General features: G+C 44.9%; 1 protein-coding gene and 1 pseudogene across 15 annotated transcripts in view; one reads left to right on the top strand and one right to left on the bottom strand.

Moving 5' to 3' along the window:
* The window catches only part of LOC147027283 (uncharacterized), a 171395-nt gene that overhangs the window by 13856 nt on the left and 133911 nt on the right, over window positions 1-23628 (bottom strand). For 6 of the 15 annotated variants that reach the window (XR_015058764.1, XR_015058762.1, XR_015058765.1 and 3 more), the window contains one exon: window positions 14945-15088. The exons of 6 other annotated variants lie outside the window; for them this stretch is intronic. The gene's annotated coding sequence lies outside the window, so the exon portion shown is untranslated. Of the gene's footprint in view, window positions 1-13529; window positions 13591-14943; window positions 15089-23628 lie in introns of those variants that run through there. 3 more of the 15 variants (XR_015058771.1, XR_015058770.1, XR_015058769.1) reach the window with 1 other exon arrangement.
* LOC147027284 (uncharacterized) lies at window positions 1461-3856 on the top strand (annotated as a pseudogene).

Below are 23628 nucleotides of genomic sequence, written 5' to 3'. Positions count from 1 at the left end.
GAATGGTGCAATTTGCAATCAAACCACAACAAGAAACATCATATTTATTTATTCACAAGGATCTTGTCTTAGTCCAGTCACTTTGGGTAAAAACATTGACTGACTGGACAAAAGCACCAAACTTGGTACAGTGCTTCCATATGATGTACTCAACAATTCTAGAAGGGGAGCCAAGCACAAAAATTGCATTGGCAGCTTTCATAGGCCTTCAAATTTTCGTCTTTAGCCACGCCCAAAAATGATCCTATTGTTGTGGAGGAACCACTGGAATGCGGACAAAATGGCAGCACTGGCGGCAGTAAGTGTGTTTTTAATTTGTAATCTGCTCGGAAATTTGTGTTTTCAGTCATTTGTTCTCATTGATATGACAAAGAAAGCATACCACTAATTAAATGAGAGATAATAGGCATCATGTGTGATATTGTGGGAGTGAATTTTGACATGATTGGAGAATAAAATCGATCGTCAATTGCTGATCAGGTTTGACCTTGGAGGAAGACGATCAATCAATCGTCATCGATGATGATGATAAGGCCAGGAGGAGGGCTGGGTGGGCTTGCCTTCATTTTTGTGTTCACTCAGATGAGAGAGAACATAATAGTGGGGCAACTTTGCTAAATATAGCATAACAATTGTGCATTTTGTGAGGAAAGCACCAAATTTGGCAAACGAGTAGCCGATCATATTATGAACATATTTGGATATTGGGCCATCTCAAATTCAGCCGCTGATGGCTGTGGCAGCCATTTTTCAAAATGGCCGCCAGTGGTTACTGTTATGACACATATCTGCTTTACTGGAGAGGAATGCAGGTTAAGAGTGAAAGTTTATTTACCAATAAAGGTCCAATAATGGTCAAAGAAAGTAACAATTTGATTTGGTTGAGAAAAAAAAAGTTAAAGTGGACGAATTAGTCTCATTAAGACACAGATTCTGAATGAAAACCAATGATAAACATTCATAGCACTATTGGCTTGGCACATGGTAGTAGAAGTGGTGTGCGTGCACATTGACCCCGGAATCGCGCACGGTTGAGTTGCCAGCTTACACTAGTTGAATCGATTCATTGTTATTTTGTTCTGTGCCCATAGAGTTCTCCATGCTATCCCATTGTTAACCGTAGTTCATCAAGTTGAGTTTGGTTTGGTTTGCGGGGTGCAGTTTGGTCGGATTATCTCAGTCACGGATTATCGGGTTACGAGGTTCTGCATGTATTTCCGTTCTGCTTTCACGGCGCCAGTTCCAGTTTGCTGCTGAGTGAGGAAGTTCTCTCTTCGTACCGGCATGTTGGCGAAATATCTTTACCATGATAACTCATTAGTTTTCGGGTTATCTTCGTTCGATTGATGGCAATGCCAAACCATTTGTAAGTAGTTTTCCATTTTCATGGCTCAGCTAATTTGTTTTGGTCAGTTTGTTGAGTTACCCTTCCGTTTTCTGAAATTGTGTTTTTATTGACTCTTACAGTCAATCGCAACACATCTCAGCACATCGGGTCGAAGTAACCTAAATATGGATGAATTAGGTCGTATTGGGAATGAAGCCATGTAACTCAGATGATGGGGGTGAATTGTCTATGTGCCGTCACCAGCGTCTGTAGAAGATTTTACAAGTGGCAATAGTATTTATCAGACTATGGGCTCGGAGAAAACCGGTTTAATTCATAACTAATTTATCCCACATTGTGTCATTGCAGATCCTGATGGTGGTGGTTGCTGGTGAACAGAAGATACCGAGTGTAACATTGAACAACTTGACCATGTCCAAGAGCTTCCAATTGGTTGGCCTTGAGCGTACTGTCCCATCAACATCAACGCACCCAACTCAGACTAACTGGAAGCTGTGTATCATTTTCCAAGAGGACAAAGCAGAGTCTCTGACATGTCCTTCACAGTCCAAGCGAAAAGACTCTGGGAGTGGGTACAGTTCACTCGCAGCCGATTTGATCAGATTCAGTGAGCTTGGACAACTTCCAGGAACACTTCAGTTGGAAAGACTCAACGAAGGGTATGGCATTGAAGCGGCCATGGTTGCAAACAATGCTTTGTACCATCAAACATGCAAGCTCAAATATAACAATACAAAATTTCAAAGGGCATAAAGGCGAACACTCATGACAGAAGGAGAGATCCATGATGTACAAGATGCGTGCAAACGCACCAGATTTCATTCAAGATCATCCAGTACAGAGAAGGCCCAAGAAGCCCAGTGTTTCTTCTGCAGACAACCTGCGGGAACCGATGGTGTTCACGAAGTTGCAACATTTCAAATGGACAGTAAAGTTCGAGACTGGGCAGCCATTCTTGAAGATACAGAACTGCTCGGCCGACTCAGTGCCGGGGACATGGTCGCCTTGGATGCCAAGTACCATAAGAAGTGCTTATCAGTGCTGCACAACCATGTTAGAAAGGCCCAGTCTGAGGGACCCAAGTACAAAGACAAGGAGCGAGAAGTATCACGTAATGTCTTCGCCGAACTGGTCCTCTACATAGAAGAAGCTAGGCCAGATGAGGAGACAGCACCGGTGTTCAAGTTAGCTAATCTCCTAGAGCTCTATCAGTCCAGAATGGAACAGCTAGGGGTTAAGCTCGAAACAAGGGTCCACTCCAGACGACTGAAGCAGAGACTCTTCACCCAGTTCCCTGACATGCGCGAAAACACACAAAGGGAAGAGACTTCCTGCTGGTATTTGAAGAAGACGTTGGGGCTGCTCTTATCAAAGCCTGTGATCTGGACAGTGATAATGATGTGGTCCATCAAGCACGTGCTGCACAGACCGTGCGCCGCCACATGTTTGAAGAAGCTGAGGCCTTCAACGGATTCCCTGAAGGATGCCAAGGAGAATCTATGCCATCACTGCTGCTTGCCCTGGTGAGCATGGTCCTCGAGGATCCCAGCATTCAGGATCAGATGGCAGACACAACCCCTGCAGCACTTGCCATTGCCCAGATGCCCAGGCCCATTGCCCAAGTCCTGCTGCAGTTGAGAATGTCAGGAATGTGAAGAAGATTGGCCAAGAGCAGTCCCAGGCTTTCACCAGAGAATGCCTGTTGGAAAGGACCAAGCCAATTGATGATGCAATTCGTCGGAATAAGCTGAAGGTGTTTAGCACTTCCACCCCGAGAAGTGTGAGCAAAGGGAAACAGCAGCTGGCCTCTCTCAGGAACGATGTGGCACTTTTCTCATGGCTCTACATCGGTTGCCAGATGAGGGATGGAAACCTTGAAGAGTTATTTTGTCATGAGAATCAAGCGTGTCCTCCAGCTCTCTCCGATGGAGAAAGTCTCCATCTTGGTACGAAGAGTGATCTCCTCAAATGCTTTGAAGAGTTCTCCAATGCCCAATCAGAGGCTCCTGATACCAACAGCCTAGTTCTTGATGGGGCAGTCATTGTCCAGATGCTGAAGCCTGCGGGAGCCAAGAACTTTTATGACTATGTTTAGGATGTCTTCACAACGTACCTGTCAACAAAGCTTCAGACTGTGTCACGCCTGGACCTGGTCTGGGACCGCAACGTTGCTGATTTACTGAAAGGTAGTGCAAGATCAAAGCGTGGAAAAGGAGTGCATAGACCCGTGGTCAGAGCAGCTGTTTTTTTCTGGAAACCGGCAGAACTTCCTCCGAGTGGACACCAACAAGACCGAGCTGTTCAAGTTCCTATCAGAAGCTATCTTCAGGTGATTTGACCAGGATGACAAGCAGCTGGTTATCACTGATGGAGAGGCAGTCCTGAGCAAGCCACCGCTGCTAGACCTGGCCTTGCTCGCCCCATGCAGCCACGAAGAAGCTGACAGTCAAATGTTGTTGCATGCATCCCATGCAGCCAACCATGGTCACCACAAGATACTGATCAAGACAGTTGACACCGAACTTGTGGTGTTGGCTGTATCAGTGGCCCAGGGACTGCAACCTGAAGATGAACTGTGGCTTGCATTTGGCACTGGGAAGAGTTTTCAGTACCTGGCAGCCCACAAAATAGCAGCTGGCCAAGGACCAGAGAAGGCACAGGCACTCCCAATGTTTCACGCTCTGACTGGGTGTGACACTGTATCTTGCTTTGCTGGACATGGTAAGAAGACTGCTTGGACAATCTGGACCGTTCTGCCAGAACTTACAGACGCACTGCTGAAGATATCCTCTGCACCAAGTGGCATACCAGACGATGTCATGCACACCATCGAGAGGTTCGTCATATTGCTCTATGACAGAAACAGCACGTGCAACAACATTGAAAAGGCCCAGAAGAAACTCTTTGCGAAGAACAACAACGTGCAGCTGATCCCGCCAACCAAGGCAGCTCTGGAGGAGCATGTGAAAAGGGCGGCCTACCAAGGAGGCCATGTGTGGGGTCAAACGCTGCTACAAACGCCAGAGCTGCCTCCTCCATCCAGCTGGGGCTGGGTCAAGAATGATGAGGGGGTGTACGAGCCACACTGGACGAAGCTACCCAAAGCAGCCCACACCTAATATGAGCAAGTATCGTGCAAGTGCAAGAAGAGCTGTCTGAAGCGTTACAAGTGCAAAAAGGCCGCACTTGAATGCACAGCTTTGTGTGTGTGTGAGGGAGAGTGCTCACAAAATCGAGAGAATATTAACAGAGCAGACTGTGTCACTGATTCAGAACATTTAAATCAGACATCTCTCGATCAATTTCTATGAGTGAGATGTCGGAATTAAAATGAATGAGACGCAGCCCATGATTCGTTTGCAACCACGCTCAACAACCACTGACTTTACAAAAGCGATGTTGGTATTCATATCAATGAGACGCAGCCCGCGATTCGTTTGCCACCATGCTCAACAACCAATTTCTATGAGTGAGATAGTCGTCCGGTACAACAAATAATTAGCAGCCATCTTGCAAAATGCTGGCTATCTTTAAACTTGAGATGGCTACAGGTTATGTTTTTCTTAATTCAGCTTTTAATAAATGTTCAAACCAATGTTAGAGTGAAATTATAGTCACCGCCAGTGGCCATTTTGGAAAATGGCTGCCACAGCCATCAGCGGCTGAATTTGAGATGGCCCAATATCCAAATCTGTTCATAATAAATTATGTTAGGCTACTCGTGTGCCAAATTTGGTGCTTTCCTCACAAAATGCACAATTGTTATGCTAAGTTGCCCCACTATAAGCCTTTTTATGAAGTTGAACGTTTTATGATGGGGATAATTCTCAGCAGGAGGGGAGGGGTGAAGTAAAGAAGGGCAAGAAGCCAAAAAAGGGCAAGAGGGGAGTGACCCCCACGACACAGAGAGTGTGCCAGTGCGGAGACCTTTTTTGAAGTCTTTTTCTAATTACCTGGCCTTTAAATATGCCACAGAGTTGAAACTTCCATTAAAAAAAGGTTATCCTCGACCTTTATTTAGCTGTAAAACAGCTTTTTATGATCGCCTATTTATTCCTGAGAGGGAGCATATATCCTATTGTCATGCCCTGAGGGCCCAATCAAAACAGAAAGTGTTCCAGTGCTGAGACTCTTAATTTGACATGATTTCACCTAATCCATTTGCTGATTTTACCACTTCTGACCATTTTGTGAATGATTATTATCGAACCTAATGGCTAAGCAATGTTTTATGAAAAGTCAGTTCTGCGCATATACAAATAGAATCAATCATAATAAATAACAAGCATGGTGATTTCAAATAGTGTGTAAATTTTGTGCTCTAATTTTTAAACCAACTTTTGATTTTATTCAATTCTACTTGAAAGTGTGACTTTAAATAATTTCAGGGAGGTTATAAATACTATAATTTCAATTGTACCAAGTTAAATCCTTTATTTTTTCAAAAATTCCTACATTTTTGTGTCGGGGAGTCCAACCTGATGACGAAATCAGCCTGTTGGCATAATTAGGGCGATTTTGACATTATCCTAATTTAGTCCTGATAGGTACAGATACAGATGACTCCTTAAAAAAAACTTCTTAATTCCAAGTCGCACGCCGGGTTGATTGGGACCTTTGTGTCGTGTGCCAGTCACTATCTGCAGAGGAATTACGTTGTCCCCTCGATTCCAACTCATGGGATGGAAATGGTGCTGCATACACCTATTTCCTTCAGAACGTTGGGCTGTTCCAGGAAATGAATGCACTTCCCATCAATATGGGGTATGGTAGTTCTGGTACAGCAGAGTGTTTCATCCGAGACAAGGCTCGTTGGCACAAATCTTGCCATGACAAATTCGATTTGGCGAATGATCCGATTTGTGGTTTCTCATATGCATCTCGCGAGGTGACTGGAAGATGGAACCTACTGTCGCCGAGATTCGATTACTCATCCCGATCTCAGGGGTCGTACCTTGTTTGTATGGGGTAGAATAACCCATCTTTACCCAATGTCACTTACATTGATCAGGTCCCGGCTCGTTTAACTTGAGAGAATTGATCCAGAACATGGTAGTGGGAAAGTGGGAAAACTGGGGGTTTATGCAGGTTTGTAATGTGATTTGAAGATATTTTGCCATTTCCGTTGTATATAAAACATGGATGAAACATATTACATAATTTGTGACAGCGTATTTAGATACAGCGATGAATCTTCTCCGAAAATACAGCAATGTCATTTTTCACATTTTTGACCTTGACCTTGACCTTCATGGGTGACCTCGACTTGGGCTCTCCTTCTGAAAATGCAGGTTATGGTCCAAGTATACTGTGTAGCAAGTTTGTTGCTGGTATCTTGTCGGTAAAAGTGTTGAGGAGATTTTTACGGTCCTGACCATTCCCATGGTACTAACGTGGGAAAACCAGCTTTTTATGCCACTTTGCAATAAGATGTGAATATATTTCGATATGAGTGATCCGTATAGAATGCAAATGAGGGCGACTAACTGATTTGTAACAGAGTATTTTGATAGAGCCAGGCGTGCTCTCTGGAAATACAGAAAATGTCATTTTTGACCTTTTGATCTTGACCTTCATGGGTAACCATGACCTTGGCTCCCCTTTCAAAATTAGATCTTATTGGCAAAGCAAGTTGTGTCCCAGATTTGGTGCCTTTGTCCAGTCAGTAAATGTTTTGTCGAATTTCTCCCTTAAGCGACCGGACTATTTGTTCTGGAATCAAAACAGCCAAGTGTAACCTTTTACCAATCATTATACACCCTAACAACACCACTATTGGCAAAGGTAATTACATTCGGACTCATTCAACAGCAGTGCAGATCTTTTTATAAATGCACACTTATGAAGAACTTTCTCAAGATTTTCTGAAGATATTGCAAAAGAAGAAAAAGAAAAACAGAAAAGGATTAAAATGCATTTCCCAAATGAAAATACAGGCCGACACTTTCACAGCTGGTGCTGGAATTGTTAAGCAAGTTCCTTTTGGCTTCTTTAATCAAAGGGAAATAAAGCATCAATTAAGATTGTCTTTCAGATGTAAAAGATTAGAATTTTATTCAGTTCTATCTCCTCATAAAAAGCTTGGTGTTGGCTTCATGGTTATGATGGCTGGCTGAAGATCTTCTCAAGTGTCCTGAGTTGGTGTCCCTGTTGTTCCATTAAAATAACATCAGGTGAGTTGACTTAGTTTGTTATCCTTCCAAGGTCAGCAAAATGAGTGTAAGAATGACAAATTTTAGCTCCTGCATCGGAGTGCTGACCTTTCCAGGATTGTGTCCCAATAACCAAGGTAAAACTGCTCGGCAACCATATGCATCTGAAGATGCCTCCCCTCCTCTCCCTCCCCTCCTCGCTATTCTTCAACAGTGTAGACCTCAAACATCCGGGGCCTTCGCTCAAACCTGATAGATCTTTCCATACAGGTTGCCACTGACAAACCAGACTCTTCATCATTCATGTACTGCCCTCACTCCCCCACACCCCCAGAAATACCTCTGGCAACGACTTCCCCTCCACTCCCACTTCATGTTTATGTGTGTGTTGTACTGTCCACCAAACAGTGATGACTCCACTTTCAACTCCCGCTCGAAAAACATGCACCAACTTCCATCCTCTCATCCCAACTCTATCTTCCTCGAATGTGGCGACTTCAATTGTCATCATGCCAGCAAGTTTGGTGTGGGTACCTCTCTCACCTGCCACGGAACATCAGCAAAAGACTGCTGCAACTCATTGGGACTGACTCAATTGGTCAACTTCCCGACCCGGTTCTCAACCAATGGTACTCATCTCTTCTGGATCTGATTTTGACAAATTTCACTGAAAAAGATCTTCTGTTCTTCCTCTGCTCCAATCAGTTCTTCTGACCACGTGTTTGTAAAAGTGGACATCTCTCTGGCTGTTATCAGAGAACCACCTCAGCGCCGTCAAGTCTGGCATTTCACTCAGGCCGACTGGCAGGGTCTCCAAGCAGCCATAATACTTCGAGACTGGTCTCCCATCTCTACTTTCTCTGACATCAACTTGTTCTGGGAATTATTTTAGACACTTGCTCTCTCTCTCTCATGCACTGTTTTATCTTCTCTCCTCTTCAGTTGTCTTTCCCTTACTCCCACCCATGGTACACTGAAGCTTGTGGCGAGGCAGTTGTCCTGAAACAACTTGTCTTTGCCTCCTGCAAGGCAAATCCAAATGAAGGCAACTTCAGTTCCTTCCACAAAGCTCAGAACAAGTTTGTGTCTACCCTTAGAAAACCAGAAAACAATATCTTTCAAATCTCAAGTCTGAACTCTCAAACCTGTCTCTCTCCTCCAAATCCTGGTGGCATCTAGTGAAGTCTGTTTCTGGTGTATGTTCCTCCTCCATCTCCTCTCTTACCTCAAATGACCACACAGCTGACAATGCATGTGAAAAGGGTGAATGCCTAAACTCGGTGTTTGCATCTAAATCTTGTGTCCCAAACCCATCGCTTTCTGTACCCACCTAACCCAGTCACACGTGGCTCTTCCTGGATTCTGTGTCCTTTTCTCCTGACAAGGTGGGGAGCTTGCTGTCAAACCTAGATACAGATTCTGCAAGTGGTCCTCATGGCATCAGCTCATGTGTCCTCCCTCTGCAAGCCATGATTGGAGATGGCCTTGGATACCAGACTTCTTCTCCTGTCACAACCAACGTGTGACCCTAAATGCAGTTCTATCATCCCCTCTTCCTGTTCAGGCTTGGAGTTCCTCAAAGCAGTGTTCTGGGCCCTGTTCTTTTTCTGGTTTTCATCAACGATCTATCTGACTGTCTGAAAAATCCTCTTTATTTCTTTGCTGATGACTCCATGCCTGGTGTTGACTTAATGTTTTGGGTGATGGACTTGGGATCTTAGGATCCTGAGTTCAAATCCCACTCGGCTGTTAAATTAATACCAGGTGGGACTGACTCTGCCTGTCATCCTTCAGAAGTCGGCAAAATGAGTGCCAACTTGCTGGTATTCTGTGTCGGAGTGGCGATCTGTCCAGGATTGCATCTAATAGCCAAGGAGACTGTTTCGGCAGCACCAACGCTCTGCACAGAATATGGTCCCAATGCATGGATGATGACTCCACCCTCTGCCATACCATCTGTCATCCCTCAGATTGGAAAGCAGTTGCTGCTTCACTCTCTGCAGATCTGGATAAAATCACAAGCTGGTCCATCACGTGAAACATGTCTTTCAATCCTGACAAATATCAAACTCTGACAATGTCTCTCCGAAAGGAGCATTTTGACCACCCCTCATCTATTTTCTCAACAATCCTCTTGAAGAAGTCCTTTTATTCAAGCTTGGTTCTCACTATCTTACATGATCTTTCCTGGGAAAGCCACATTTCCAAGCTGGCCAACAAAGCCAGTTGCTGAATGAGCATCCTCTGTCATGCAAAGTCCTTTCTTGGCACACCTGAGCTCCTGATCACAAACAAAATTTTCGTCCACAGCCTGATGGAGTACTGCTCTCCCCTCTGGGCTGGTGCTCCCACCTCTCACCTTTCTCAGATTCACGGTGGAAACCAAGGCATTTGGGATCGTTGGTATCTCCCATGACGAGGCTGAGTCTTTGGGTGTATCTCTCTCAACGCAAGCAGGTCGCTCATCTTTCCATCTTCTGCCATCTCCTCTTCATCTTGCCCTTCACCGCCTCCCCACCCCCCCACACCCCATCTGTGATAAGTCCCTCCTATATTTCCGCAGGGCACTCAAGGTCCGCCAGCAATCCCCTTCTGAAAAAGCTATCAAAATAAAGAATCACTACTCACCTTCACTCTTTTTTCCCACCTTTGGAATAAACTCCCACACTCTCTTCAATCCCAATATTCCCTCCAGGCCTTCAAAACAGCCGTTCACCTCCATCTCTTATCTTCCCCCATCCAAAACCACGATCTTTTCTACCCCTGTTAATCCACTCTAAACCCAGATCCTTCAAATTCCCTGCTTTCCTTCCTGAAAGTCCTTGTCGTGCAAGGACATGAAAGTCTTTGTTGTGTCCATCTTGTTTACCCCGTGTATCCCCGCACCATCCTTCTCCATTCCACAGATCTCCTCATTTCTCTGTTCCCCACTGTTTTGTCCTTCCCTCTCCTGCCCCTCTTCTCTCCTGCTACCCTCATTGTACTTTTTGTGTGTTAGCTTTTATACGAGCCTCAACATTGCATACAAAATATAAAAAGATGGGTACGGCTGTTCTTGTTCTTCTTTCTTCTATCACCTGATATAATATGGACGGGAGTGATTCATCACACTTAATGTGGAATAGCCCCCATTCATCGGCAATTTTAGTTCACACACCATAGTTTATACTCGCTTAAATTCACAACTTCCTTCCTGTTTGCTCTTCTATCTCAACCACAAACAATCGATTTTGGTGTGAAATCATTTTTATGACATTTCATCGTCCAATGGAAAATGAATGGAAGTTGTGATTCGGCCTTATTTTAAACTCAAGTTTCTCAATCAATATTTTTTTGGCTGTATCATTCCTGGTTGATGAATCCATTTTTGTACAAGTTTGAAAATAGTTTGTCAGCCGTTACTCACCTTTACATCTTTTATTGAATGATCGGTGGAGAGTACTTAACTGGCAACAAATTTTCGAATCACTAATTTCAGCTTTTTGACTCAACTCTGAGAATAGTGTTCACAGGTATTCTGCCTCAGACTGTTAGACAAAGCAGTTTAAGTTTTACGAAATTCTTCAAATCGATTATACATGACATACGTGCATCACAATAACTTTGAGGATGATCACGCACACACACACAAATTTTTTTAAAATCAAAATACACAACAACATTATTCATCCAATGTGTGTGGAACAACATGAAGAGCCACATTCACTCAATCCCAGAAAGATGGGTTTTTCATACAGGAAGTCTTTTGATATGCAAAAATGAACTGATTAAAAGGTGGTGTCAAAGGTCAAAGTCAGTGATACATTTTCTTTCCAGGGATAATTTGAGAACGCCTGAAGGGTTTATCATCAAACTTGGTACAAGTACATGTCATGACGCATATAAAAATAGATTAGATTATGGGGTCAAGAGTTCAAAGGTCAAAGGTCATGTCAGGTAAAAAATGAGATATTTGAGAACAGCTGAAGTGATTTAAATCAACCTTGCTACAAGTGTGTTCCTGGTGTTGTCTTAATGGTTAGAGTGATGGGCTTGGGATCCTAAGATCCTGAGTTCAAATACCATTTGGCTGTTGAATTAATTCCAGGTGGGGTTGACTGTGCCTGTCATCCTTCTAAGGTTGGCAAAATGACTGCTGGCTTTCTGTTATTCTGTGTTGGAGTAGTGACTTGTGCAGGATTGTACCTAACAGCCAAGCTGACTGCTTCAGCAGCACCAATGCTCTGCACAGAGTATGGTCCCAATGGATGGATGGATTTTTTGATTAAATGGACAAATTTTTATTCAAAGTAAATCAATTATTCACTTTCCAATCAAGTACATCGATTATAATTAGCTTTCCAATTGTTCCATTTTTTATGATTATGTGACAGCAGGGTTCCTTCAGAATGAAGTGTGATAGATGAATGGATGCTTTTCCTATTTTTCATTTGACTTGATGTATCATACTCTTTGTATTGCAGTAGACAGTAGAAATATCATGCAAATTATGATACAAGCATAAAATTTGGCACTTCTGTTCTGCAGGGCTTTCTGATCAAATCTGCCCGATTGGCCATTTGAAATCCAAATTTTGAAAAATTTGGAAAAAAAAAAAAAAAAACTTCAAAAAAATTTAAAGTCACAGCTGGCTGAAATTATTGAAGCGCAATTCAACATCCCAGACAGAGAACCAAGGGGAGATGCAGTCATCATTGATGGCTCAGCATTTATCAATGCCCTACCTCCATGCACTTCAAAGATATTTGATGACTATGCTAAAGAAGACATCATCCCAAAGGTGGGATCCTATGGTGCCAGGTACGAGAGGGTGGACGTCGTGTTTGATGTGTACAAGAAGTCAAGTCTGAAGTCCGAGGCAAGGTCGAAAAGGTGGCAAGGAATCAGAAGAAGAGTGACAGGAACCAGTAAGACCCCAAGTAACTGGAGAAGCTTTCTTCGAGATGACAGCAACAAGACTGAGTTGTTTCATTTCCTTGCGGAAAAGATGTGTGAAGCACAGATGACAAGCACAGTCATTGTCACAAAAGGAGAAGATGCCATTAGCAACACAAGGAAGTCACTGGATGCTGTGTCTCCATGTTGTCATGAAGAAGCTGACACTCCAATATTTGTACACGCCAGGGATGCAACGACAGATGGTCGCAATTCCATTATCATTAAGGCTAATGACACGAACGTACTTGTCATAGCAATATCTGTACTGCCATCCTTACAGGAACTAGGTCTTGAGAACATGTGGATTGCCTTTGGCCAAGGAGCCAAGGCACGATGGATTCCAGTCCATGACGTAGTTTCTGCAATAGGGCCTGAGAAAGCTCGAGGGATCCCATACTTCCAGGCGTTCACTGGATGTGACGTCATGTCTGCCTTCCGCGGAAAAGGGAAGAAAACTGCATGGCAGACTTGGAACATCTTTGATGATGTTTCTGAAACATTCACCAATCTCAGCCAGCATCCAAACCTTGATGAGTGATCTTGACTTTTTTGAAGTTTTTTTTTTCTTCAAATTTTTCAAAATTTGGATTTTCAAATGGCCAATCAGGCAGATTTTATTAGAATCCCCTGGAGAACAAATGTGCCAAATTTGATGCTTGTATCATCATTTGCACGATTCCTCTCAAAAATTGCTGTTATCTGCCCCACTATTACAGAATGTTGGTGTTGGCGAAGTAGTTTCTTGGCAAGGGTTACACTGGGTGGTTTTCCATTGCCTTCCCAGCATTGTTTGTCTGTGCTCTATCCTTTTAAATGCTGAGCATCAAACAAGGAAGCAAGCAGTCCCATTGCAAAGGTCTTTGGTACGACTCGGCCAGGGTTTGAACCAATGACCTCCCAGACTCAGAGCGATGCTCTAACCATTAAGCCACTGTTCCAAAGTTGGAAATATTTGACTCCTGTTTCCATTGCAATTAATTCAAGAAAGACAAGTTCATTACAATGGTTTAAACTCGCTTACCGATATTAAAGATCCTGACCACATAAAAATTTATTAAAACGTTTGCAATCAAGCCAAAAATTTGTCCTACCTTTTGTTTTGTTCACCGGACTTTCAGTGCTGGTGTCTTTTTGCTCAGTTTCAGACGAGGACTAAAAAGGAAAATAGAAATTTCCATAACAGAACAACATATATCTGAGCAAGCATTATAGATGACAAAACTAAAAGACATGGAAAGTACAAACACAGAATTGTTAAATTTTCAGTCACCTTCCATAATCCACACCATAATCTATTATTATCCCTTCATTCATTCACTCTCAATCATCTCTGTCCTCAATCTTCCACTCATTTTCCTCCCCATCCACCTTTCAAATTTCCCAACTCGACACTCATGGAAGCATGGGTATGAAATTGAAGTGTGGGTGTAAGATCTGCCATTCGATCTCTCTGAAAGGCAAGCAGTTTCTGAAATTCTTTTTGGTATGTGGGTGTCCTGGGATTCCACTCCATGCACGGGTTTCTCATTCTGGGCCCCCATGCATGGGTATCCAATTCAGGCACCCCATGCAGGGGTATCCCGTCCCCCGTGTGGGAGTATTCTGAACTGGGACCCCGTGTGTGGGTATCCATCCCGGGATCCCAAGTGTTGTCATCTATGCGCCTGTGCGCAATTATTCCGGGAGCCCGAATATGGTTCTCTCAGGAATCCGCACACGATTAACGATGCACCCCAAATATGGTTAGACTGGTGATCAGATGCAATTATCCTGGAACCTCAAATACGGTTATCGTAGGGTCTCAGAAAGCTATCCCGGGTCCTCAAAAGAGGTTATCCTGGGTATTTGACATCCCACAAGCATTGTCTTTTTCATCAAAATTACTCCTGCCGATAGGTGTTTCTATGGATATACATACATATATATATATGCGATGAGAGTTGTGTTTTATACCGTGCCTTCACAAAGTATGACACCCGTATTTTGTCATGTTTGTTGTGTCACAGCCTGAATATAAAATGGATTAAATTTTTTTTTAAAATTTATCAGTGATCGACTCAAAATACTCCAAAATGACAGAGTGAAAACATTGTTTTTCGGGTTTTTTACAAATTTATCTATTTTTTCAAATGTATTTATTATTTTACAAATTTAGCAAATGACACATTGACAGGTCCCTCATCGTGATAACCACTCGACCCCAAAAAAGCCATTGGACATCTGATGCAACAAACTCAGATAGTGTATAATCACCAGAGGCCAACTGCAGAGGGTCTGATCTTGCAAGGAGTGGTGTGCACTTGTCAGCAAAGGAAGTGGGAAGGTGAGAGCAAAGGTGGAAATTGAGAAAATATGGGAAGAACAACAAGGGAGAAAATGAGAGAAGAGTGAAGGAGGATGGGAGAGAACAAGTGAAAACAAAAAAAAAAAGCAAGAGGGGTCATAAGACGGAGGGGAAGGAAAGGGGACTGACAATGTGCAAAGGTTTTGGTTGAAGACGCGTACATTTCACAATTCAGTGAATGGCCCACGAAGCCCTCCATCAGTCTGATCAGAATTGCCGTCTTCTGAGGGTGAACTTTTTCAACTGACAGTGTTGCCATCTTCTTTCTCAAACCCTTGATGCAACAGCATTGCTTCAATGATTTCACTGCACATGCACACATAAGGTAATGTTTAAAGTGGAGAATACTTTGCTCGCAGGAAAAAAGTCAAAACCGTACAAAAAAATACAAAGTGGAAGATATTAATTATTTTAACAAGCAAATAATAAAACATTTTATTTGTCATAAAACACTTGTGAATCTAATCTTCATAAGTAAGCTGGTCTGTATCACAAGGTATTGCTTTGTACAAATTTGGCATCAACACAACAAGAATCTGGAAATTGTTTGCATTTTTAAAATTCTCAACAATCTCCAACACATTTGGTTGATCCAAAACTGAAATTTAAATGCGAGTGGCTGACCTCGAATGTTTTGGTAAAACAATACTGATTGGACTCTGAACTCTCTGAAATTGGATAATTGTACAATTTGACAATATTTATTGGACAATCTGTGTCGATCGACACAGATCATTGGATTCCAGACTTTCTGAAGATATTTCATGGTCATCCAAGGAATGGTGGAATTTGCAATCAAACCACAACATGAAACATCATATTTATGTATTCACAAGGATCTTGTCTGGTCTGGAATCAAAACAGCCAAGTGTAACCTTTTACCATACAATATACACCCTTACAACACCACGGTTGGCAAAGGTAATGACATTCGGACTCATTCAATAGCAGTGCAGATCTTGTTATGAATGCAGACTTATGAAGAACTTTCTCCAGATTTTCTGAAGATATTGCAAAAAAGACAAATAAAAACAGAAAAGGATTAAAATGCATTTCCCAAATGAAAATACAGGCCGACACTTTCACCGTTGCTACTGGAATTGTTAAGCAAGTTCCTTTTTGCTTCGAGAATCAAAGGGAAATAAAGCATCAATTAAGATTTTCTTTCAGATGCAAAAAGAGTAGAATTTTATTCAGTTCTATCTCCTCATAAAAAGCTTGGTGTTGGCTTAATGGTTTTGATGGCTGGCTTAAGATCTTCTCAAGTGTCCTGAGTTGGTGCCCCTGTTGTGCCATGAAAATAACATCAGGTGAGATGACTTCGTTTGTCAACCTTCCAAGGTCAGCAAAATGAGTGTAAGAATGAGAAATTTGAGTCTCCTGCATCGGAGTGCCGACCTTTCCAGGATTGGTTCCCCATAGCCAAGGTAAACTGCTCGGCAACCATATGCATCTGAAGATGCCTCCCCCTCCTCTCCTCACTATGTTTCAACAGTGTAGACCTCAAACATCCGGGGCCTTCACTCAAACCTAATCGATCTTTCCATACAGGTTACCACTGACAAACCAGATGGATCTTTCCATACAGGTTGCCACTGACAAACCAGATTCTTCATGCTTCATGCTCTGCCCTCACTCCCCCACACCACCAGAAATACCTCTGGCAACGGCTTCCCCTCCACTCCCACTTCATGTTTGTGTGTTTGTACTGTCCACCAAACAGTGATGACTCCACTTACATCTCCCGCTCCAAAAACATGGACCAACTTCAATCCTCTAATCCCAACTCAATCTTCCTCAAATGTGGTAACTTCAATTGTCATCATGCCAGCTCGCTTGGTGTGGGTACCTCTCTCACCGGCCACGGAACTTCAGCAAAAGACTTCTGCAACACATTGGGACCGAATCAATTGATCAGCTTCCGACCCAGTTCTCAACCAATGGTACTCCATCTCTTCTGGATCTGATTTTGACAAATTTCCCTGAAAAGATCTTCTGTTCTTCCTCTGCTCCAACTGGTTCATCTGACCACGTGCTTGTCAAAGTGGACATCTCTCTGGCTGTTATCAGATCACCACCTCAGCACCGTCAATCTGGCATTTCACTCAGGCCGACAGGCAGGGTCTCCAAGCAACCATCAAACTTCTAGACTGGTCTCCCATCTCTACTTTCTCTGACATCAACTTGTCCTGAGAATTATTTCAGACACTTGCTATCTCTCTCTCTCTCATGCACTGATTTATCTCTTCTCCTCTTCAGTTGTCTTAGCTTTACTCCCACCCATGGTATACTGAAGCTTGTGGCGAGGCAGTTGTCCTGATACAACTTGTCTTTGCCTCCTGGAAGGCAAATCCAAATGAAGGCAACTTCAGTTCCTTCCACAAAGCTCAGAACAAGTGTGTGTCTACCCTCAGGAGAGCCAGAAAACAACATCTTTCAAATCTCAAGTCTGAACTCTCAAACCTGTCACCTTCCTCCAAATCCTGGTGGCATCTCGTTAAGTCTGTTTCTGGTGTATGTTCCCCCTCCATCTCCTCCATTCCCTCAAATGACCACACAGCTGACAATGCATGTGAAAAGGGTGAATGCCTAAACTCGGTGTTTGCATCGAAATATTGTGTCCCAAACCCATCGCTTTTTGTACCCACCTAACACAGTCACATCTAGCTCTTCCTGGATTCTGTGTCCTTTTCTCCTGACAAGGTGGGGAGCTTTCTGTCAAACCTTGACTCAGATTCTGCAAGTGGTCCTCATGGCATCAGCTCATGTGTCCTAAAAACCTGCTCTGCTGCTCTTGCACACCCTCTTTCTGTTTGTTCACCCTCTCATTTGCTCAAGGTCATCTGCCATCTGCTTGGAAATCTGTAAGCATTTCCGCTCTGCATAAAAAAGGTGCAAAAACAGATCCCTGCAACGACAGAGCAAATCGGCATTCTCCCAATCATCAAAAAGGTTATGGAATCCATCATCGCTTCAGACATTAAATCCTTCCTCTTCACTATGGCTTAATTTCATATCATCAATTTGAATTCAGACTGGGTCACATGAGCCTGGATATGGTGCTTCTGCTCTCGCAACAATGGATGGAGGTACTCAATGCCAGACATGAAATAAGAGCAATCTCCCAAGACATAATCACGTGCCTTCGATACGGTCTGGTACCCACCCTGCTCTGCTCACCAAATTTTCTTCCTGTGGTATGCAAGGCCATCTCCACACATGGCTTGCAGACTTCCTCTCCTGTCACAACCAACATGTGGCCCTGAATTCAGTTCTCTCATCCCCTCTTCCTGTTCAGGCTGGACTTTCTTAAGGCAGTGTTCTGGGCCCTGTTCTTTTTCTGGTTTTCATCAATGATCTCTGTGACTGTCTGAAAAATCCTCTTTATTTCTTCGCTGATGACTCCATGCCTGGTGTTGGCTTAATGTTTTGGGTGAGGACTTGGGATCTTAGGATCCTGAGTTCAAATCCCACTCGGCTGTTAAATTAATACCAGGTGGGACTGACTCTGCCTGTCATCCTTCCGAAGTCGGCAAAATGAGTGCCAGCTTGCTGGTATTCTCTTTCGGAGTGGCGATTTGTCCAGGATTGCGTCCAATAGCCAAGGAGACCGTTTTGGCAGCACCAACGCACTGCACAGAATATGGTCCCAATGCATGGATGATGACTCCACCCTCTGCCATACCATCTGTCATCCCTTAGATTGGAAAGCAGTTTCCGCTTCACTCTCTGCAGATCTGGATAAAATCACAAGCTGGTCCATCACGTGAAACATGTCTTTCAATCCTGACAAATAAACTCTGACGATGTCTCTCCGAAAGGAGCATTTTTACCACCCCTCATCTATTTTCTCAACAATCCTATTGAAGAAGTCCTTTTATTCAAGCTTGGTTCTCACTATCCAGCATGATCTTTCCTGGGAAAGCCACATTTCCAAGCTGGCCTCCAAAGCCAGTTGCTGAATGAGCATCCTCTGTCATGCAAAGTCCTTTCTTGGCACACCTGAGCTCCTGATCACAAATTTTTTTTTCGTCCAAAGCCTGATGGAGTACTGCTCTCTACTCTGGGTTGGTGCTCCCACCTCTCACCTTTCTCAGATTCAGGGTGGAAACCAAGGCATTTAGGATCGTTGGTATCTCCCATAATGAGGCTGAGTCTTTGGGTGTCTCTCTCTCAACGCAGGCAGGTCGCTCATCTTTCTATCTTCTACCATCTCCTCTTCATCTTGCCCCTCACCCCCCCCCCACGCCCCGTCTGCGATAAGTCCCTCCCATATTTCTGCAGGGCACTCAAGGTCCGCCAGCAATCCCCTTCTGATAAAGCTATCAAAATTCAGAATCACTGCTCACCTTCACTCTTTTTTCCCACCTTTGGAATAAACTCCCACACTCTCTTCAATCCCAATATTCCCTCCAGGCCTTCAAAACAGCCGTTCACCACCATCTCTTATCTTCCCCCATCCAAAACCACAATCTTTTCTACCCCTGTTAATCCACTCCAAACTCACATCCTTCAAATTCCCAGCTTTCCTTCCTGAAAGTCCTTGTCGTGCAAGGACATGAAAGTCTTTGTAGTGTCCATCTTGTTTACTCCGTGTATCCCCGCACCATCCTTCTCCATTCCACAGATCTCCTCATGTCTCTGTTCCCCACTGTTTTGTCCTTCCCTCTCCCGCCCCTCTTGTCTCCTGCTCCCCTCGTTGTACTTTTTGTGTGTTAGCTCTTGTACGAGCCTCGACATTGAAAACAAAAAAGAAAAAGATGGGTATGGCTGGGCGGTTCTTGTTCTTCTTTCTTCTATCACCTGATATAATGTGGACGGGAGTGATTCATCTCACTTAATGTGTAATAGCCCCCATTAATTGGCAATTGTATTTCACACACCATGGTTAATACTCCCTTAAATTCACAACTTCCTTCCTGTTTGCTCTCCCATGTCAACCACAAACAATCGATTTTGGTGTGAAATCATTTTTATGCCATTTCATCATCCAATGGAAAATGAATGGAAGTTGTGATTCCACCTAATTTTAAACTCAACTTTCTCATTCAATATTTTGTTTGGCTGTATCATTCCTGGCTGATGAATCTATCTTTGTACAAGCTTGAAAATAGTTTGTCAGCCGTTACTCACCTTTACATCTTTTATCGAATGATCGGTGTGGAGTACTGAACTGGCAACAAATTTTCGAATCACTAATTTCAGATTTTTGACTCAACTCTGAGAATTATGTTCACAGGTATTCTGCCTCAGACTGTTAGACAAAGCAGTTTAAGTTTTACGAAATTCTTCACATCGATTATACATGACATACGTGCATCACAATAACTTTGAGGATGATCACGCACACACACAAATTTTTTTAAAATCAAAATACACAACAACATTATTCATCCAATGTGTGTGGAACAACATGAAGAGCCACATTCACTCAATCCCAGAAAGATGGGTTTTTCATGTAGGAATTGTTATGATATGCAAAAATGAACTGATTAAAAGGTGGTGTGAAAGGTCAAAGGTCGGAGTCAGTGATACGTTTTCTTTCCCGGGAAAATTTGAGAACGCCTGAAGGGTTTATCATCAAAGTTCGTACAAGTATATGTGGTGCAGTGTAGAAGATGCTTCGCAGGCAGACACGAGCGGGGGAACAGTCGAGCCGGGCTGTGTTGCACAAGCGCGAGCGCGGGCCTACTTTGCCCGCGGCTCCCCTTTATTACGTATTCAGCACACGCACAAGCCGGGTGACTCCAGCATTACTACGACGCCTCAGGCGGCGCGCACACCCTATACCCCTGGCAGACACGATGACCTCCACGACCACTCCTCCCCTCATCATGCCCCACCCTGCATGCCCGCAGGCTACACCACACTCCTCCCCCCTAAAAGTATGATTATTAAATGATTACCATCATAATAAGCATAAACAGCACGAAGGACTACGGTATAACAGTTGACAAGGCACAAAAAAGAAAACAGCGAAGTATAACAGCACATCACATCATATAATGCGTGGAAGCGAGCTACTGGAGAAGCACAGCAGCACTACACAGCGAAAACGCCCCCAGGCGGCTCATGCTTACATGGCCCTTGGCGAGGTCGCGGCGACCTCCCGACCTCCCCCGGCACCATCAAACGCCTCCGGCCCATAAGGCGGCACCTCTCCCCAGGCAGACCTGAAACAGATAAACCTTTCGAGGCCGCCCCCCGCTGTCTGGAACCCGCGGCGCCACCGCCAGACCCGACCGACCTTGGTGGGGGCGCTGAACAGCACCCTTGGCTGGAAGCAACAAACACTCCCCAACACCCCACGCACCATAATCAGTTGAGATTCCACCGCATGGCCAAAATGGCCTTGAGCGCACCCAGAGAGCCACGCCCCAGGCGCCAGGCACGTCTGACCTTGCTGAGTGCAGAGGTGGGGGTAACGCCGACCAGCGCACGAGTCCCGGCTCCGAGTCGATCTCCGAGACCCCCACGGCCGTTAGACGGTCGCAACTCCATTCAAAGCATATTCCAACCATAGGCTCATCATAAATCAATAGGAATAACATTTGAACCATTGCAAATTCATTTTTCCGTACAGCGCGTTCTTTTGATAAAATCCCAGCACCCGACAAAACAACCATCCGCGGCCTGGGGCAACTGGAGGCCAATAAACCCTCTTTATTCGCCCCCACCTCTCTCAAAGCCCCCACATCACATTGATCATAATACAAATCCCATCGATTGATCTCCACCAAACCCACTCTCACACGGGAACTGCTGGCATTTATTTCAACGACGTTAAACTGCATCACTAGAGCAAGGAAAAACAAATATGCAATGAACAGCAACCCACAACCCACATCACGAGTCCGGCTCTTGGTTGTCGACTCGATGTTGTGACTCGCGACTTCCTTTAACGCCACGGGCTCACCGCAATCTGTTGAAGCTGCTCGAACAACACCGCACCTCGCACCATGCATGTCGCCGAAGCGCGAGAGCCCATCGCGAGAGCTGGCACGGCCCCTGCTGCTCCCGAACCGCACACCGCCGTTGCAGGCAGCAACGAACGGCCGCTCCCGTTGCATCGACGCGGCTCCCGCCGCCAGAACCTCGCCCTCGGTACTCGACGAAAGCATCGAAGAGAGCACCGGCACACCTGGAGGTACGAACTGGAGATCCAGCCCGAGGTGCGCCAGCCAGTCCCGACCCAAAGGGCGGGCCCCTCCCCTCGCACCACGAACACCGAGAGCCGGGCGCGTCGACCTCGGTAGCGCACTGAGACGTCGGCCCTCGCAAGCGGTGCAATTGCTTCGCCGGTGCCCGTGCGCGATGCAAGGGCAGCACGAGTGGACTCCATCCGACACCCGATCAGTGCCCCGATCACTTCGACATTCACTGGCATCGGTCCTGTCACCGTAGGACCAACTGAAACCAGGCTCAACATGGGCAGCATCAGTGCCTCGGTCACTTCGACATCCACTGGCATCGGTCCTGTCACCGTAGGACCAACTGCTGCGCCCCGACCATCGAGACCCCGGACATTCTTCAGAGCTTGTGCGACGTCCAACGCCGCGTTCGAGCCGAACCGCGTGTCCTCGTTCTCTAGCCGTGGTTTTGCAGAAATCATTCCCCCGATTCGTCGTGCCTCAATAAAACGAACAGTGAGCGCGGCCGTTGCCCACTCGACGTGGCCGAAGTCGATTCCGACGAAGGCGGGCACGCGTTCGTGCGCCGTGCACAGACCCTCTGCCATGCTTGTGCTGGCGAGACCCTTGGCTCCGTAGCCTGGAACCGCACGGGTTATTCGCTGCCGGCCTGCACACGCCGATCCGAAGATCCTCGTCAGCCAACTGTGGTGTAGTGTAGAAGATGCTTAGCAGGCAGACACGAGCGGGGGAACAGTCGAGCCGGGCTGTGTTGCACAAGCGCGAGCGCGGGCGTACTTTGCCCGCGGCTCCCCTTTATTACGTATTCAGCACACGCACAAGCCGGGCGACTCCAGCATTACTACGACGCCTCAGGCGGCGCGCACACCCTACACCCCTGGCAGACACGATGACCACTCCTCCCCTCATCATGCCCCGCCCTGCATGCCCGCAGGCTACACCACAGTATATGTCACGACGCATGTATAAATAGATTAGATGAAGGGGTCAAGAGTTAAAAGGTCAAAGGTCAAGTCAGGTAAAAATGAGATATTTGAGAACAGCTGAAGTGATTGAAATCAAACTTGGTACAAGTATGCACCTGGTGTTGGCTTAATGGTTAGAGTGATAGGCTTGGGATCCCAAGATCCTGAGTTCAAATACAATTTGGCTGTTATTTGGCTAACAAAATGAGTGCTGGCTTTCTGGTATTCTGTGTTGGAGTGGTGACTTGTGCAGGATTGGACCTAACAGCTAAGGAGACTGCTTCAGGAGCACCAATGCTCTGCACAGAGTATGGTCCCAATGGATGGATGGATTCTTATGATTAAATGGACACAAATTTTTGTTCCAAGTAAATCAATTATTCACTTTCCAATCAAGTACATCGATTATTAGCTTTTCAAGTGTTCCATTTTTCATTATTATGTGACAGCAGGGTTCCTTCAGAATGAAGTGTGATAGATGAATGGATGCTTTTCCTATTTTTCTTTGGACTTGATGTTCCATACTCTTTCCAGAGTGTTGGTGTTGCCGAAGTCGTTTCTTGGCAAGGGTTATACTGGGTCGTTTTCCATTGCCTTACCAGCATTGTTTGTCTGTGCTCTATCCTTTTAAATGCTGAGCATCAAACAAGGAAGCAACCAGTCCCATTGCAAAGGTCTTTGGTATGACTCGGCCAGGGTTTGAACCAATGACCACCCAGATTCAGAGCGG

Source organism: Eptatretus burgeri, chromosome 5 (genome assembly GCF_056783735.1).
Source record: "Eptatretus burgeri isolate ZD-2024b chromosome 5, Ebu_testis_v1, whole genome shotgun sequence".
Lineage (NCBI taxonomy): Eukaryota > Metazoa > Chordata > Myxini > Myxiniformes > Myxinidae > Eptatretus > Eptatretus burgeri.
The sequence above is the reverse complement of the archived record's forward strand: the minus strand, read 5'-3'. Positions and strand labels throughout refer to the sequence as shown.